Genomic DNA, 16,535 nt, shown 5'->3' on the forward strand with positions numbered 1-16,535 from the left:
GAAGGATGTAGATTGCAGTAGGTACTGGGAGACGAAAAAGCTTGCACATGGAGAGCTGCATCACACCAATCTCTGGACTGAAGATCACAACAACAACAGTTTTAGACTAATGCCATCATATTACAATTCAGGAACTAACACTATAAATTAATATTGTTTTTCAGTCTAACTTGCGAAAATGTAGAAAGGCAGGTCTAGATAGTTTGGTGACTTGTTTTATAATATAAATAAAATCAAAGGTGCAAACAAAATACCTCCACTCACTATCGAAAAAATCTCTACCAGCCATCATACACTTTGGTAACTCTGGTTATGATTGTTGTCCACTCTAATCTATATCAAACTGATCACCTCTAATTGATTGTGATAGCGATTTACTGAAAATATGGATCTCAGTTACATCATGTTCAAATGAAATATCCAGCTCCTTCTGACAGTTTGTATTACAATTGTCGTTTTTGTCTATCCATATCTATATGACTGTTCCAGTTGACACTGACATGCTAATGTCTTGTCCTCCTGTATCACTCCTAGACGCAATCAGCAATTTTGTGTTACACTTAGTAGATGTCGTCTGACATTATGCTTGTAATTGAGAGCTGACCCAAATGTACAAGGCATTTCAAAAGATTAATCTGATTATGCAAGACTATGTATTATACATTACAGATAGAAATCTGGCATACATTGTAACTTACGCATAAAAACTAAAAGTTTACCTTGACCCCAGATGTAAGTTACTGATTCATGTCATTGCTATTAGGGATATCTATATACTTTATAAGATAAAGGTGCAGCTAGCTCATTCATTTGTTAATTACCCAATGTGTGTCAAACTGCGATGGCAATACCATATCAATAGAAGGCATTTTGCATTCTCTGTTCCAATAGTTGCAATCCAGTTATAAGTTTGTGGTTTAATTCTCATTGCGAGTATGGAACTGCACCTCCAACAGTTCAAAAGTCACCCTGTGTCTTATATAAGATATAAATCACATTAAATAGAGTTTTGCATGTAGCTCACAGAGGAGTACTCATGCCAGCCTAGAGTTAGACACTCCTCATGTGTCTGTCTCGTCTGATGTCTGTGTTTCAGACCATGCAGGATTTGACTGCTACAAGCCCTTCAATGTAAACAACAATGTGTGGGATGTTTTCAAACTATTATGGGTGTGGGTATGGAAAATAACAATTTCATTTTATGTCTGTTGTTCAGTAATGTGGCTAAGTTCCCTTCAATCTAAAAGTGAACAGCCACAATGTAAAAGCACAGGGAACACAGGAGTCTCACAGTCAGTCAGGCATGAGATGGATTCCCCAAAGCTTCATGTGTTTTGAAGTTCCCCAAGAAGTTATGGCCCATATTTGTTTTGTGGAAAAGAGGGTTACAGTAATCATGTGATAGGATATATTGATGATTGAGTTTCCAAACTAGTAAGAACATGCTGAAAATTTAATTTTTAATGGGGGCAGAGTACTGCCATACTGGCTTCTGCAAATAAAAGCATTTATTAACAATAAGCTACCTCAACAATGGAATGGCCATAAGGGGCAGAAGGATAGCCTGTAAGGGATGTATGGACCTCCCATTGCGTCATTGGCCTCAAAGATCACCTAATGTCATGGTCCTTTTTTTTTTGACCTGGGGGGGGGGGGGGGGGGAGGGAGATGATGTGAAGACTCCATCCATGTGCATCCCCTTCCAACAACTTTGAATGAACTGCAATGTGGCATAGCAACAGCAGCAAATGCAGTAACTCTTGTTGTGCTCACAATTATATGGGGAGAGTTTGGCTATCGTCTGGATGTTTGTAGCTGGTGTACGTCTGATATAGGGCACACTGCACATCTGTGAAAGGTAAATGAAAACTTTGAGCCTAAACACAACTGTAAATTACCTGAAGGTCATATGTATATGTGTGCAAAAGATGTATCCCTTATGAAATCAGGTAGTTCTACTGAAAATAAAAACATTGTAGTTCTGTCTATAAGTAAATATTTTTCCTCAGTATCTATACTGTAATCTACTCATGAACTATATTTGAAAACTTTGAAAAAAATTTTTTGTTTTTTTCTATGAATCCTTGTACCTGATTTTATAATTGTTTTCAGTTAAATTTAATCAAAAAATTTATAATTGAGGTAGTCAAAGTGCCCCGTCCCCCATTTGTAGGAAGTGCGACTTTTCACAAAAATGTCATAGTAAATATTTTCAGGTTCTATACCACACATACACATCAGTATCTCTTTAAGAAATATGTTTTTAATAAAAGTCAAACCTTTTTTTTTTTTTAGCGATAAATTATTACCCCCCTTTTTCCCCATAGGTTGCATATATTATTGAAAATATCTTTATATTGCTAGGGTTAACTTTTTGCAGTGCTGATGTTGCTTCATTGACTTCTCGTTCTGAAAGAATTTGAATCAGTCAAGGAGTTACCGTACATTTGTATCAACACCACATGCATCTCTGTTGCCATTTCTTCATCACAGGGATACTTGAATAATATGAATACAGTACTCATATTTGAGATTTTTTCCCCTTCAATACTTGCAATCTCATGGGAAATATTCATGGGAACTCAGGATCTGTTCAAAGGAATATCCTTGCAGTTCAGAACTGGTTTTCATAACTGATTACGAAAACAGTACATCAACAAGATCTTTATTACCCAAGAATAACAAAATTAACAGAACAGTGTCCATGGCAACAAAATGTTTCACATACATTAAAAATATGTCAGCAAAGTCTGTTCTGAAAGCATGTGTGATGTAATAGCATAAAGCAAAGAAAAATGCTAGAACTGGTAGATATCACGTGCATAAGGAATGCAGAACAAAGAGTATTTAATAACAAAAGAAACATATAAAAATACACAATAATTTTTGAAAAATATCTCAAGTTGTCCAGAAGAAAATACTTAATATCAACTATACTTGCTTCAATAAATAAAGCAATTATAACTCCTTCCAAAACAATTGTCTCAAGAAATAAAATGTAATCTCAATCTGAAGCAGGTATCACTTATCACATGCTGTAAAAAATATTCCTTCCAAGTGGTACAAAATTAAAAGACAAATAAAAATCTGTAACATCACATAAAACAGAGTCTAAGTGCATGATCACTCACAAAAAATACATAGCAATGGAAAATTAACACCATAGTGTTCATGTATTAGCTTTTTAAAAATAAGTAATACAAGCTATTGCCAAGTTTTTAAGTTTAACATAAAGGGTAGCAAACAGATAGATTATTGGCAGAATTATTTCTCATTCCATGCATAATTATTTAAGTCATAATAATAATCATTTCAATTAACAACATACAGCTGATGACTAAGCGTATGTCATGAAACAGCAGTGTCTACATTCATTTTTATAGAACATTTTTGGCATAGTATGTTAGTCTAATTCTTCAATGTGCGATAATGAAGTTAGTGGAACTTAACTCTGCAATAACTGACCTCTGAGCATTTCCTTTCTCTCTTCCAACTAATCTCCATGGCATCAGAATATCACACGTGTACAACTCTTCGATATCATGCAGCTGTAACAGTTGCTTGTAAGAGTAGGTGCAGAGATGGAAGTGGGGATTTGTTTTCTGCTCACTTGTGATTTTTGTGATTTTGCAAGGCTATAGCTGTAGGAGGCAAGTATCTGTCTTCTCTTAGTATGTGTTAATAGCATTTCTTGATGATACAAGGGAGAAAACTTTTATCAACTGGTGTACAGTACCTCATTAGGGTATTCTATGTATTCAGCCAGTCGCTTGTATCAAATTTAAACATGTGTGGCTCACTAGGCAGTGTTTAGATGAATTGAACAGTATTTCCACTGGATTATTTTCTGTGGTTATTAACAACTGGTTTACCCTCTGTTGATAAAACCTGTATGGTCAGTTGCCATTCACATATCAGTCATTTACAGATCACAACAATAAACCTACACTTAAACAATAAACCTACTATTTACTTCATATGATCACAACATAACTCTTGTATAATTTACCATGGGTCATGCGAGGAAAATGAACTACAAAATATACAGCATGATCAGTTCAGTAACATGTGATTATTAGTTTAATTAATGTCACACATAAACATAACCATTATAGCAGGTCATTGTTTGTAAACTAATTATTGTTCTCGAAATGCTTGTGTTTCATCTAGGAAGCTATGAAACATATTTTTTCCCCACAAATATTTAATCCAGTGTACATGAACGCTGCTGATGTCATATGCAGAGGGAACATAACCAATGACATAAGAGAAAGTGTAAATCCAAAATATTCAGAGGATACAAATAAAACTTTTATAACTGATAATTCTCATGCAATATTATTAGATATGAATAATTGATGTCAGCATACGGGAGTCACAAACAATGAAAATAACAGAATGATAATGAATATATTACTGAGTAGTTGAAATGAACACTGAAATGAATTATAAGCGTGATAGAAGTAGCTACCACATTACCAGCTCTGTGGCACTCAAATATGCGAAGGCAATCTTCACTTCAGACCACTAGGTTTTCCAGTGCACCAGTAATATATTCCACAAAGTCATTAACACAAAGTTAATGTGATTTGTATAGAACCAACCAAACTTGCAGCTGTGTCACACTCTAGGATAGCAAAATATAATCACAAAATGAAAAAAAAGTGGGTTTGATGACACAACAATGAAAAATAAGAGAATGAAGACATGAAAAAACGGAGTGAAGAAAGAAGTATGTTAAAAGAAATGATAATTGAAAACTCATGCAAATGGGAATACTTTCATAGCAAAAAAGAAAATACAAAATGATTGAAAAGGATGACATTCCAAGATTTTGAACAAAGATAAGTAAGTAAATTAATCAGTTAATGCATACACTTCTTAGCATCATACAAAGAAAAGTGTGAGTAGAAAAGACTGAGGAATAACAGGAAGACTTCAGATACATTGTATCAAGGATGGATAGGGTTTGGATATACGATTTTGGATTCTAGTGCTTGGTGAAATGGATATGCTGAAGCTCAATCTAGTTTAGTATACTGAAGGGTAGAATACATTTAAATGTGCAGCAACACGTATATTTAATGAATTTGGTTCAAATCTGCTGTCCAAACATCTCGATTTTGATTTTCTGGCAGCTGGTCGGTACTGTTGGACCTTCCGAGGCCTGTTCGAACAGAGTTAATTTTTTAGTGTTTCTCCAGATCACTTCAGACAAATGCTAGGCTAGTTGCTTTGAAATGCACATGGGTGATTTCCCATCAATCCATGTTCAATTTGAGCTTGTACATATTTCTAAGGTCTTCACAGCTGACAAGATTTTGAACCAAAATTTTCTTTCCTTCCTTGGTGAATTTGTTGGCCATGGGCTGGGCAAAAGCAACAAAAATAGTTCAGGGGGGACAAGGGAACAGTAGCAGCTTGCAGAAATAAAATGGTAAATAATGAAGTAGTTGACTTGCTCATAAACAGAGTACTGTGCAAATTCTCATTACCATTTTGATTCAAATTTCAATCTGATCGCATTTCAGGTGGTTCCTACACTGGGACATGATCTCCTCAACATACTGACATGCCCATCTCATCTTAAGGGTACAAAAGATAAAATTTTAGTATGGAAGAACAAAGTCTCCATGCAGAGATTCACTTGTTACTGAGATGAATACTTGTTACAGATATGAATATCTGTGTTAACAAGGTTCAGGAAACCCACCAGCAAGGGTCCAATAGACCAACATAAAAAGGTCAGTTTCTGCAATGTTTTAGTACCACATGCCTCAAATATCTGTCATCTACAATATGGTATCAAGTGAAGACAAATGTCAACAATATATCTGAATACAATGTATATCTGAACAATGACCTGGAACGTGGAATGCTGACAGGTTATCTTAATGAATGATATTAATTTACCAAATCACACTGGTTGCAGATGGTTTGAAATCATTGCAAACAATGGTAAGGAGATTTAAGTATCAATGTCACACTATACCAGAGGACTATTTATGTTTCCAGTTCCATTATGTACTGTCCACCATCCTATTAAGGAAATTTTCATCAATGAATGTCCAAAGATTTTTTTTATACATTACATTCCTGGGATTATATCATGACAGGATGATGCCTATACTTGGTACCTCCTGACAGAAAATTGCATTCTTTCCTTAACATATAATTGCAGCCAGTTTACTGCAACTGAATATTCTTGGTAAAATGTCTGTTTCAGAAACACGTTGGGAGGTACTTAAACTTGTCCTGGACCTCTCCTGTGCTCAGTGCTTTTGTTCCTAATTATTTTATACACTGAACAGTTTCATTTCATTTAGAAACATGATGTATTACATATTGTTCCACAAATAACAGATGCATCAAACTTCATTATTTTAATGCTTGAATTTCTAAAATTTTATCACTGCCAGAAATGTTCTGTAACCAGTAACTAAGAATGTACACTATGGAGATCCCGAGGAGCACAACCAAACAAAGTTTTTTACAGGCCTGCTTTAAAACTTCTAGGAAGTAGAGATCTGCATAAAATCCACGAGAAGAAAACAAATGGCTATCAAAAAGTAAAATCACTCTCACAAAAGTCCATTTACTGTATACATTTTCTTACAAATATCAAAATTTGTAACAAACAGTTATGATTCCTTCTATCATAAAAATCGGTGATACATTGTGAAATTCATATAATCACTGCCGTAACAAAGCTATTACCCTTCAGTGGAAGACAAGATAAGTACAGGGTAGTGTTTGCCTTTTCCTTACACCATAGCTAAGGAACAATATCATTCAAATGCAGCTGAAAATGACTAGCAAATGAGGAGAGAAAATCTTCCAATAAAAATCCATCAACATTTTTCATCATCTTACACATATCTGTCAAAATATTAATTTAAAATATATATATATCAAGTTAATTCTTTACTGCTACTTTAACAGCAAATGATGTTACATTCAATCAGTTAAATATTTCAGTCTTTGAGTGTCAAACATTGAAAAAAAAATGTGATGGCTTTCCCCATGGAGCAATTATGGAAACACATTTTACAATTGTAACTTATCAATTTGACATCCTTGCCCCCCCCCCCCTCTCTCTCTCTCTCTCTCTCTCTCTCACACACACACACACACACACACACACACACACACACACACACACACACACAAAAGGAAAAAAAGAAGCTTTGAAAAACTGTGTACAAGGTTCTTTTGGCTAATTCTGTACAACAAAAATAATCTCTTTAATTCTGTGTTTATAACTGCAGAAGGTATGCTACAGACAGTTGTAAAGTGTGGGACCATTACTCCATTTCTACAACTGCCATGTCTGTTCAACCAGACCATGTTGCTGGCAAGATTTAACCTCAAATATTTATTGTGATGGACTAGAAACACATGTAATGTACATACACAATCCATTATTAATGTTCGATTTTCCCTTAACAGGCGTAACGAAACTGTAGCAATAAATCATAATTATAACATTAACAGATGTAAGAAAGGCAAAGTTCTGTAGATATAGGTTAATACTGTTGCCTCTTAGAAGTTGGCATTTTGTTTATACTTTGGTTCGATAAACAACCATTGAACACTTTCTTGGGAATCAAGACGGATGTACCAATTTGTTGCACTTCCAAAGTCAGCAATGTAGTCATATGAACTGAAAATAAAAATAAAAAATTGAGGTGAACAGTATGTTATGTATATATGCTAGAACAACATAAACAGCAATTGTTAAGATATTGACTACATTGATTTCCCTACAAAATAGATCACATGAAACCAATGTTCCATATTAACTATAAACCACTACATAACTGTAATTAATGATATGAGTGAATCGTGAAACATCTTTTTACGGTCCATGTTCATGTCCATGGGTGAATAATGCATACCTGGCAAGTTAGATAATTCTCTCCTATTTAGAGTGTAAATGTAAATTATGTTAAAAAGTGTTCTTTGTTTCAAAAATATGAAATTGAAGACATCTCAACATCAGCTGTATATACTGTCTTTAAAAAAAGAGTGACACTTCAACCGTGTAGTAAACCATCATTTTAATCTTCATATGCCTCTCTACCAGTCTGCATTTCATCATAATGGCGATGGCCTATTGTTGCAATCACTGTTTATTTTCTCCTAGCTCCAATAGGGGGAAAGATATGGACAAAACATGATTTTTTCAGCCCCTGTCATCTAGGCTGCCCTGCATTACAGTCATGTTGTGTGGGAACAGTAGCACCCTGCCAAATCAACCTGCTTTGCAGGGCAGTCTATATGTAAGGCGGCAAGAAATAGTTTTCCAGGCTCCAACACGTAGGCTGTCATCCATGACAGGCATGTTATGGGAGCAGTATTGGCCTGATTTATTGAACAGTATTGCAAGGGCTGGTCAGCATGGCTGGAGACGAGTTGAGATGGACAGAGGAGAGGATGGACAAAGTGAAGGGGAGGAGGAAATGGAAAGGGAGGGGGAGGAGGGGGAGATACATGAGGCAGGTGGAAGGTGTAGAGGGATAGTGGGCAGGTGAAGAAGAGAGGGAGGTGTAGATAGAAAGAGGGGTATGTGGATATGGTCAGAGGGAAGGGGGAAGAAGATACGGTCAGAGAGTGGAGGAAATGGGCAAAGAGAGTGGGAGGAAAAGATAGACATATAGAGGTGGGAGGATGAGGTGGACAGATACAGGGATGCAGAGGTAGACACAGAGGAGGAGAAGGAGGAGTGCTCAACATATTTGTGCAACTAATTCTTGAGAACTGTTCCAGTGTAACAGAAATGCTCAGGGAATTAAAACTGGAATCCAAGGGAGGAAGACAACATAGTTCCTGCAAAATCTTGTTGGGTAAATTTAGAAAACTTCTACTTGAAGAAGGCTATATGGCCATTACGCTGCCACCATCGTCTATCTTGCTTAGGGATAGCAAGAATAAGATAGCAGAAATTAAGAAATGTCATTTATACACAAAAGAGATAGAAAAGAAAACAGTTGATACTGGTAAGATCTGATCATCATTATGCAATGTGCAATGACTTGTGGAGTATATAGATGAAGATGTAGAAAGCTCACACTGCTTTACATTCCTGATGGAGTTACAGAGTAGGGAGGTAGTGGTGGTTGTTATTGAAGCAGGACAGACAGAGACAGAGAGAGAGAGAGAGAGAGAGAGAGACTGCTGAGAAAACAGTGTGGATTGTGCTCCATAGATATAAACATGGGCAATATAAACTGACCAGGCTTTAGGTGAGGGGTCTCTGGAGTCGATGTGGGTGACATGGTTCTTTGAGGTGTGTTTAGAATACCTCTCCAGCTGCTGGAGGGTCAAGGTTTAATCATAGGCTACACTTCTCACAAATATCTTCAGAAAATGCTTTCTACCATTTGAATTTATATTCAGTGTTTCCAAATATCTCTTTTTCAGAAACACTTTTCTTGTTATTGTCAGTCTGCATTTTTATGTCATCTCTGTCTCATTTCCTAATATAATTCCCTCAGAATTGCCTGATTTAATCTGACTACAGTCCATTACCCTTGTTTTACTTTTATTACTGTTCATCTTCTTACCTCTGTTGAAGACACTACTGATTCCACTCCACTGGTCTTCTAACTGCTTACCCATCTTTGACAGAATTATAGTGTCATCGGAAATCTCAAAGTTTTTATTTTGTCTGGTTGATTTTTTTTTCCAAATTTCTCTTCGGTTTCCTTTACTACTTGTTCAAAATACAGATTGAATAACATTGGAGATACACTGCAACTCTGTCTCCCCATCTTTTCAACTATTGCTTCCTGTTATGTCCTTTGACCACTATAACTGCAGTCTCATTTCTGTACAATTAGTACACATTCACTCCCTTTATTTTATTCCTGCTATGTTTAGAATTTCAAAGGGTATATTCCTGTCAACACCATCAAAAGCTATCTACAAATGCTGCAGTAGTGTACAGAGATACCACACAAGAAGAATTTGCAACAAATAGAAGTACCATAGTCAGGGACGTCTGCCCTCAGCAGAAACATTGCTGCACACAAATTATTCATGCTGTCCATAAGAATCATGCCCCATGGAGTGACAGCACCACCAAGAAAAGACATCCACACTTAAGTAACCATGCACAAACATGAGTTCCAAGTTGTAAGTTGTAAGTCATCCGAGACTTGCTACTGAGTTCCTGTGAATGTTTGGCATGTCTTCAAGTTTTCATGTGAGAAAGAAACAGTGCCTGATAGTTAGACAGTGGTTAGTACTTAGTAGAAACAGAACAGTGTATAGAATTGTCGTATATGGACCAGGTCACCTGCCTAGAGATTTGACTGAATACTGTTAGTTTGGAACTGTTCTTCTTTGAATAGTACATCAAGAAAGAAGATTAGTTCTCTTCTGACTTTAATCCTGAGAACATTATTAGTCAGTATTCACGGAACTATAGTCACTGCAGGACATGTAGGCTAAACCTGCATTCTACAATTGCTGTAACACACATTACCAATGTTGGATAATATACACTCCTGGAAATTGAAATAAGAACACCGTGAATTCATTGTCCCAGGAAGGGGAAACTTTATTGACACATTCCTGGGGTCAGATACATCACATGATCACACTGACAGAACCACAGGCACATAGACACAGGCAACAGAGCATGCACAATGTCGGCACTAGTACAGTGTATATCCACCTTTCGCAGCAATGCAGGCTGCTATTCTCCCATGGAGACGAACGTAGAGATGCTGGATGTAGTCCTGTGGAACGGCTTGCCATGCCATTTCCACCTGGCGCCTCAGTTGGACCAGCGTTCGTGCTGGACGTGCAGACCGCGTGAGACGACGCTTCATCCAGTCCCAAACATGCTCAATGGGGGACAGATCCGGAGATCTTGCTGGCCAGGGTAGTTGACTTACACCTTCTAGAGCACATTGGGTGGCACGGGATACATGCGGACGTGCATTGTCCTGTTGGAACAGCAAGTTCCCTTGCCGGTCTAGGAATGGTAGAACGATGGGTTCGATGACGGTTTGGATGTACCGTGCACTATTCAGTGTCCCCTCGACGATCACCAGTGGTGTACGGCCAGTGTAGGAGATCGCTCCCCACACCATGATGCCGGGTGTTGGCCCTGTGTGCCTCAGTCGTATGCAGTCCTGATTGTGGCGCTCACCTGCACGGCGCCAAACACGCATACGACCATCATTGGCACCAAGGCAGAAGCGACTCTCATTGCTGAAGACGACACGTCTCCATTCGTCCCTCCATTCACGCCTGTCGCGACACCACTGGAGGCGGGCTGCACGATGTTGGGGCGTGAGCGGAAGACGGCCTAACGGTGTGCGGGACCGTAGCCCAGCTTCATGGAGACGGTTGCGAATGGTCCTCGCCGATACCCCAGGAGCAACAGTGTCCCTAATTTGCTGGGAAGTGGCAGTGTGGTCCCCTACGGCACTGCGTAGGATCCTACGGTCTTGGCGTGCATCCGTGCGTCGCTGCGGTCCGGTCCCAGGTCGACGGGCACGAGCACCTTCCGCCAACCACTGGTGACAACATCGATGTACTGTGGAGACCTCACGCCCCACGTGTTGAGCAATTCGGCGGTACGTCCACCCGGCCTCCCGCATGCCCACTATACGCCCTCGCTCAAAGTCTGTCAACTGCACATACGGTTCACGTCCACGCTGTCGCGGCATGCTACCAGTGTTAAAGACTGCGATGGAGCTCCGTATGCCACGGCAAACTGGCTGACACTGACGGCGGCGGTGCACAAATGCTGCGCAGCTAGCGCCATTCGACGGCCAACACCGCGGTTCCTGGTGTGTCCGCTGTGCCGTGCGTGTGATCATTGCTTGTACAGCCCTCTCGCAGTGTCCGGAGCAAGTATGGTGGGTCTGACACACCGGTGTCAATGTGTTCTTTTTTCCATTTCCAGGAGTGTAGTTTACTATTCTGTGTTACTGTCATTGTGTGTGCGCTACTCTAGAACCGAACCCACGCGTATGTCCTGCCAGAAAATCTCTATTAGTGTTTTTCAGTGGCAGCGAGATTTTGATCAAAGTAGATGCCTCCAATCCACAACAGCTGCAAAAGTACATATATCTTTCTCCAGCCTCTCTCTGAAGATAAGTTGTAGTGTCAGTATTGTCTCACACATCCCCACATTTCTCTGGAACCTTTAATGGTACTCCCATAGGTCGTAATCTACTAGTCTTTCATTCTTTGTATCACTGACTATGTTATCAAGCTTTTGCCAAACTGGGTACATCCCTTCAGTTTAGATGAATGCATTATGCAAACAAAATCTCAAGAACAAACAATATTTCCATCAGTTAGAAGCCACAACTCTATTAGATGTCTCTAGCACATAATAATATGATCTGAATGAAACACATAATACTCCACTAATGAATGAAAGATCTTGGCAAATGATCACTTGGTTTTATCATGAGAAGCAAATAGCTAGGTTAACAATTAACTTCTCATGAAGTTTTTTATTTATTTATTTATTTATTATTATTATTATTATTTTGAACTTTTCCTCATTACAGAGGCTTATCTCCAACATAATAATTTGCTTGGAAACTACAATACAAAGAATAAACGTTCTTAAACTATGTTTTCAAAATATTCCTCCAGGTGTTTCGATCTTGTGTGTCCTCTCCCTCTGCGCCCATTCTCCTTACTGTGTGCTGTGCATTTTGGAGCCAGGTGATCATAGGTCGTCGTCTTCTTCTTCTCCCCTCCGGTTCCCGGTCCAGCATCAATTATGGTATTCTGGCTTTCTCCATTCGTAGTTTATGCCCATACCACTGTAATTTCTTCATTCCCATTCCATATATATTCTTTCTTTTATTTCCATTCTCCTTATTATTTCGGTGTTCCTTATCTTTTCTTTCCTGGAGATTCTTGCCAATCTTCTCCAGAAGTCTATCTCTAGAGCTTGTAATTTTTTAATGTGCTTCACGTTAATTGTCCAGGTCTCCGTTCCATACAGAACCACACTCTCTAATGTGGATTTGTATATTAATTTTTTAGTTCTGCTCACTACATTCCTGCTCCGTAAGACTGAGTCAAGCATTCCAATGACCTTCCGTCCACTACTAATTGTTTTATTGATTTCTGGCTCTGATTTTCCCTCAATTTCTAAAAGGATCCCAAATAACAGAAAGTGTTTAGCTTTTTGATTTTCTTTCCTTCACTGTATAGCTCATCTGCATCATTGGTCAAGAATGCTGTTTTCTGGTAATTAATCTTCAAACCCCAAGTTTTGTATGCTACTGCTAGTTGATTGCACATATAGTTAGCATCCTCCCCATCTTGTGCTACGACTACTTGATCATCAGCAAACAATAAATGATGTAGGTACACTCCATCTCTTATTTCTAAACCCATACTATTACATTTACGAGACTTCCCTTTCCTCTTTAGCCATTCACACATCTTTTCATCCTACATAGTTGTACAAAATTGTTGAGGCTTTCGTGGCCACTTGTTGACAAACTGCCTATTGACTTCTGTCTCGGGTTCTTCGGCCGACGTTCATCTAATGATTTTTCTGACGTTTCGCCAGCACGAGTGGCTGGCATTGTCAAAGCTTCACCCTCCATTGCCGGTGGTGAACTGGAGCCGAGCTCGCGGGCGCAGACTGTATGTACCTGGCGCGCCAACGTCCGAGGGCTTCTCCGCGGTCATTTCCGGTGCGGTTCTCCTCTTGCTACCTGCGACGGTCGTTCGCTGCAGTACGGGAAGCCAGGATCCGTTTACCTTAAGGCTTTCCTCTTTCTTGTTCAAACTGTTCGCGTGTTTTTGTATTTCTACCGCTTCTCTGAACAAGCGCGTGTGATAGTGGTTCTCTACAGCCAGAACTTCCATGTCGGCGAATTTTATTACGTGGTCGGTCTCATTCAGTGCGTGTTCTGCCACGGCCGATTTCTCCACCTGGAGAACACGCACTGAATGAGACCGACCACGTAATAAAATTCGTCGACACGGAAGTTCTGGCTGTAGAGAACCACTATCACACGCGCTTGTTCAGAGAAGCGGTAGAAATACAAAAACACGCGAACAGTTTGAACAAGAAAGAGGAAAGCCTTAAGGTAAACGGATCCTGGCTTCCCGTACTGCAGCGAACGACCGTCGCAGGTAGCAAGAGGAGAACCACACTGGAAATGACCGCGGAGAAGCCCTCGGACGTTGGCGCGCCAGGTACATATAGTCTGCGCCCGCGAGCTCGGCTCCAGTTCACCACCGGCAATGGAGGGTGAAGCTTTGACAATGCCAGCCACTCGTGCTGGCAAAACGTCAGAAAAATCATTAGATGAACGTCGGCCGAAGAACCCGAGACAGAAGCCAATAGGCAGTTTGTCTACATAGTTGTGTTTATCTTTATACTATATACCTCTTTACTTCTGTATGCATCCTCTTTGGTTTGAAGCCGGCACAGTACTCACAGTAGAATATCTTTGGCTTCCCTCTGACAACCATGCCTCCATCCTTGCTACCCTCCCTGTTTTCCTTTCCCTGTTGCTTCATAACCTGGGTTGTGAGTAACTGAATCCACTTTCCCTTCTTCCCTTTCTTTCCCCTCTCTCCTCCCTGATGAAGGAACATTTGTTCCGAAAGCTAGGAACGTAAATTTTTTGTGTATCTATCGGCTGTACCGAGCTGAGGTAAGTACTGGCCAGCCCCTCTATCTCTTTGTAAATATTTTAATATGTTATTCTACAAGTAAAACTACAGAAAAAAGTTCATATAAACATAGGTACGCAAATGTTTGGTTATGGAGTTATGGCTAATAAAAGATTTTGCCTGAAATTTACCAAATTCACTAATATGAAGCCATCACAAAACTGTAGGAGGTTAAAGTAAAGCATGATTTCCATTTATTTCGTTGTTATTGATCTGGTGAATCTAATGAAACATGTCCCAGACATGTATCTGCAGCAGTTTTCCACAACATCCAGAGAGGCAAAGGTGTAATTTCATAAACTACGTGGCCCAATTTCTTTCTTAAACTCCAGACAATTGCATAAAGTTTTCAACACAAGTTGTAGAGAATTTAATTGGAAAAATGATGGTAATAATGTTAACTGAAACTGTATGAATGTGTCAGATAAACTGCTTTTATTAATTCATGTTAAGCCGGAAAAAGAAAAGCTCCCTGTTAAGGAAGTTGTGCAGCATACATACAATTTCATAATACATTCACAATATATGTTCAAAAATGTCTCCACCGGGTTCAATGCATTTAGCTTCATGTGTACGAACAGATTTTGTTGCTCGTTTCAGTTTCACAGGATTTTTATTAATTTCGTCTATTGCATTCATAATGCGAGCTGTATTGACTTTGTCCCAATAAAATATGTCTTTCATCCACCCTCATACAAAAAAATCCATTGGTGTGACATTGGGTGATCTGGGTGGCCACAGATGTGTAGCAAATTGACCAATCCATTTCTGGGGAAAATATTCATTTAAATGTGTACTAACTAAAATATTCTGTTGTTATTATGATCTTTCACCTAACAATACAGAAAACTAACTCGTTTCAATGTTAAGAAATGACTGAAACAACTCACTAACGATTGCCAAAAATGAAATAAACATTTCTACATTCCTAATGGAAAATAAACAAATTTACTTCTATAATAATCTTTGCTACTCTGGATGTTCTGGAAAACTACTGCAGATACACCTGGGGCATGTTTTATTAGACTCACCAGATCAGTAACAACAAAATAAATGGAAATCATGCTTTACTTTAACCTCATAAAATTTTGCAATGGCCTCATATTAGCAACGTTGCTAAATTTCAGGCAAAATCTTTGATTAGCCATAACTACGTAACTAAACATTTCTGGACCTATGTTAATACAAACTTTTTTCCTTTAGTTTTACTTCTTGAATAACGTATTAAAATATTTGCATATTTCATGAATCACCCTGTATACTAATAAAAAAAAGTGGTAAAGCTTGAACTGGTGTGTTTAACTTCACCTGATCTCTATTTTTAATAACTGCATTCTTATTAAAGTTTCAAAACTTACTAAGTTATAATTTTGCTATGGAGACACTTACCATTGTAAGCAGTGCACTACAGGTATACAGCTGAATCTGTTTTGTGTATCATTTCTGTGACAACAATGGAAATACTACACCGAAATCACTCTTAATGCCACAGCAAATGCTTGAATTGTTGCAAACACTATTTAATGAAATGATCATCTCCAGCACTAACTTTTACAATAGCTTCATTCTGCTATGTTCCCCCCCCCCCCTTCCCTCCAATCCTCTGCCACCCCCATTCCATGATGCACTGCATGCAACTGACTGATTTCTTCCTATGTTTAGAACTGACTGTCCAAACAGCTTTATCAGTGAGTGGTTCAACAGCCGACAGTGTGAACATTGTATTATTTCAGACAGCAAACCTTTAATTTGGCCCTAGATCAAATCCATTGGGCTAAATGGCAGTGAAAATGTGGCATGCTCTTTACTATATCCCCAAAAGTTTGTCAGTAAAATTTCATATCTCTGGAATAATG

The 16,535-nt window shown here is 38.7% G+C and overlaps 1 protein-coding gene across 1 annotated transcript in view; it reads right to left on the reverse strand.

Moving 5' to 3' along the window:
• Nucleotides 1-2,677: 2,677 nt before the first annotated feature.
• LOC126262394 (heparin sulfate O-sulfotransferase) overlaps nt 2,678-16,535 on the reverse strand; it is a 95,882-nt gene continuing 82,024 nt past the window's right edge. The window contains exon 8 of the mRNA XM_049959004.1: nt 2,678-7,663. The gene's annotated coding sequence lies outside the window, so the exon portion shown is untranslated. The remainder of the gene's footprint in view (nt 7,664-16,535) is intronic.

Source organism: Schistocerca nitens, chromosome 6, assembly GCF_023898315.1.
Source record: "Schistocerca nitens isolate TAMUIC-IGC-003100 chromosome 6, iqSchNite1.1, whole genome shotgun sequence".
Taxonomy (NCBI): domain Eukaryota; kingdom Metazoa; phylum Arthropoda; class Insecta; order Orthoptera; family Acrididae; genus Schistocerca; species Schistocerca nitens.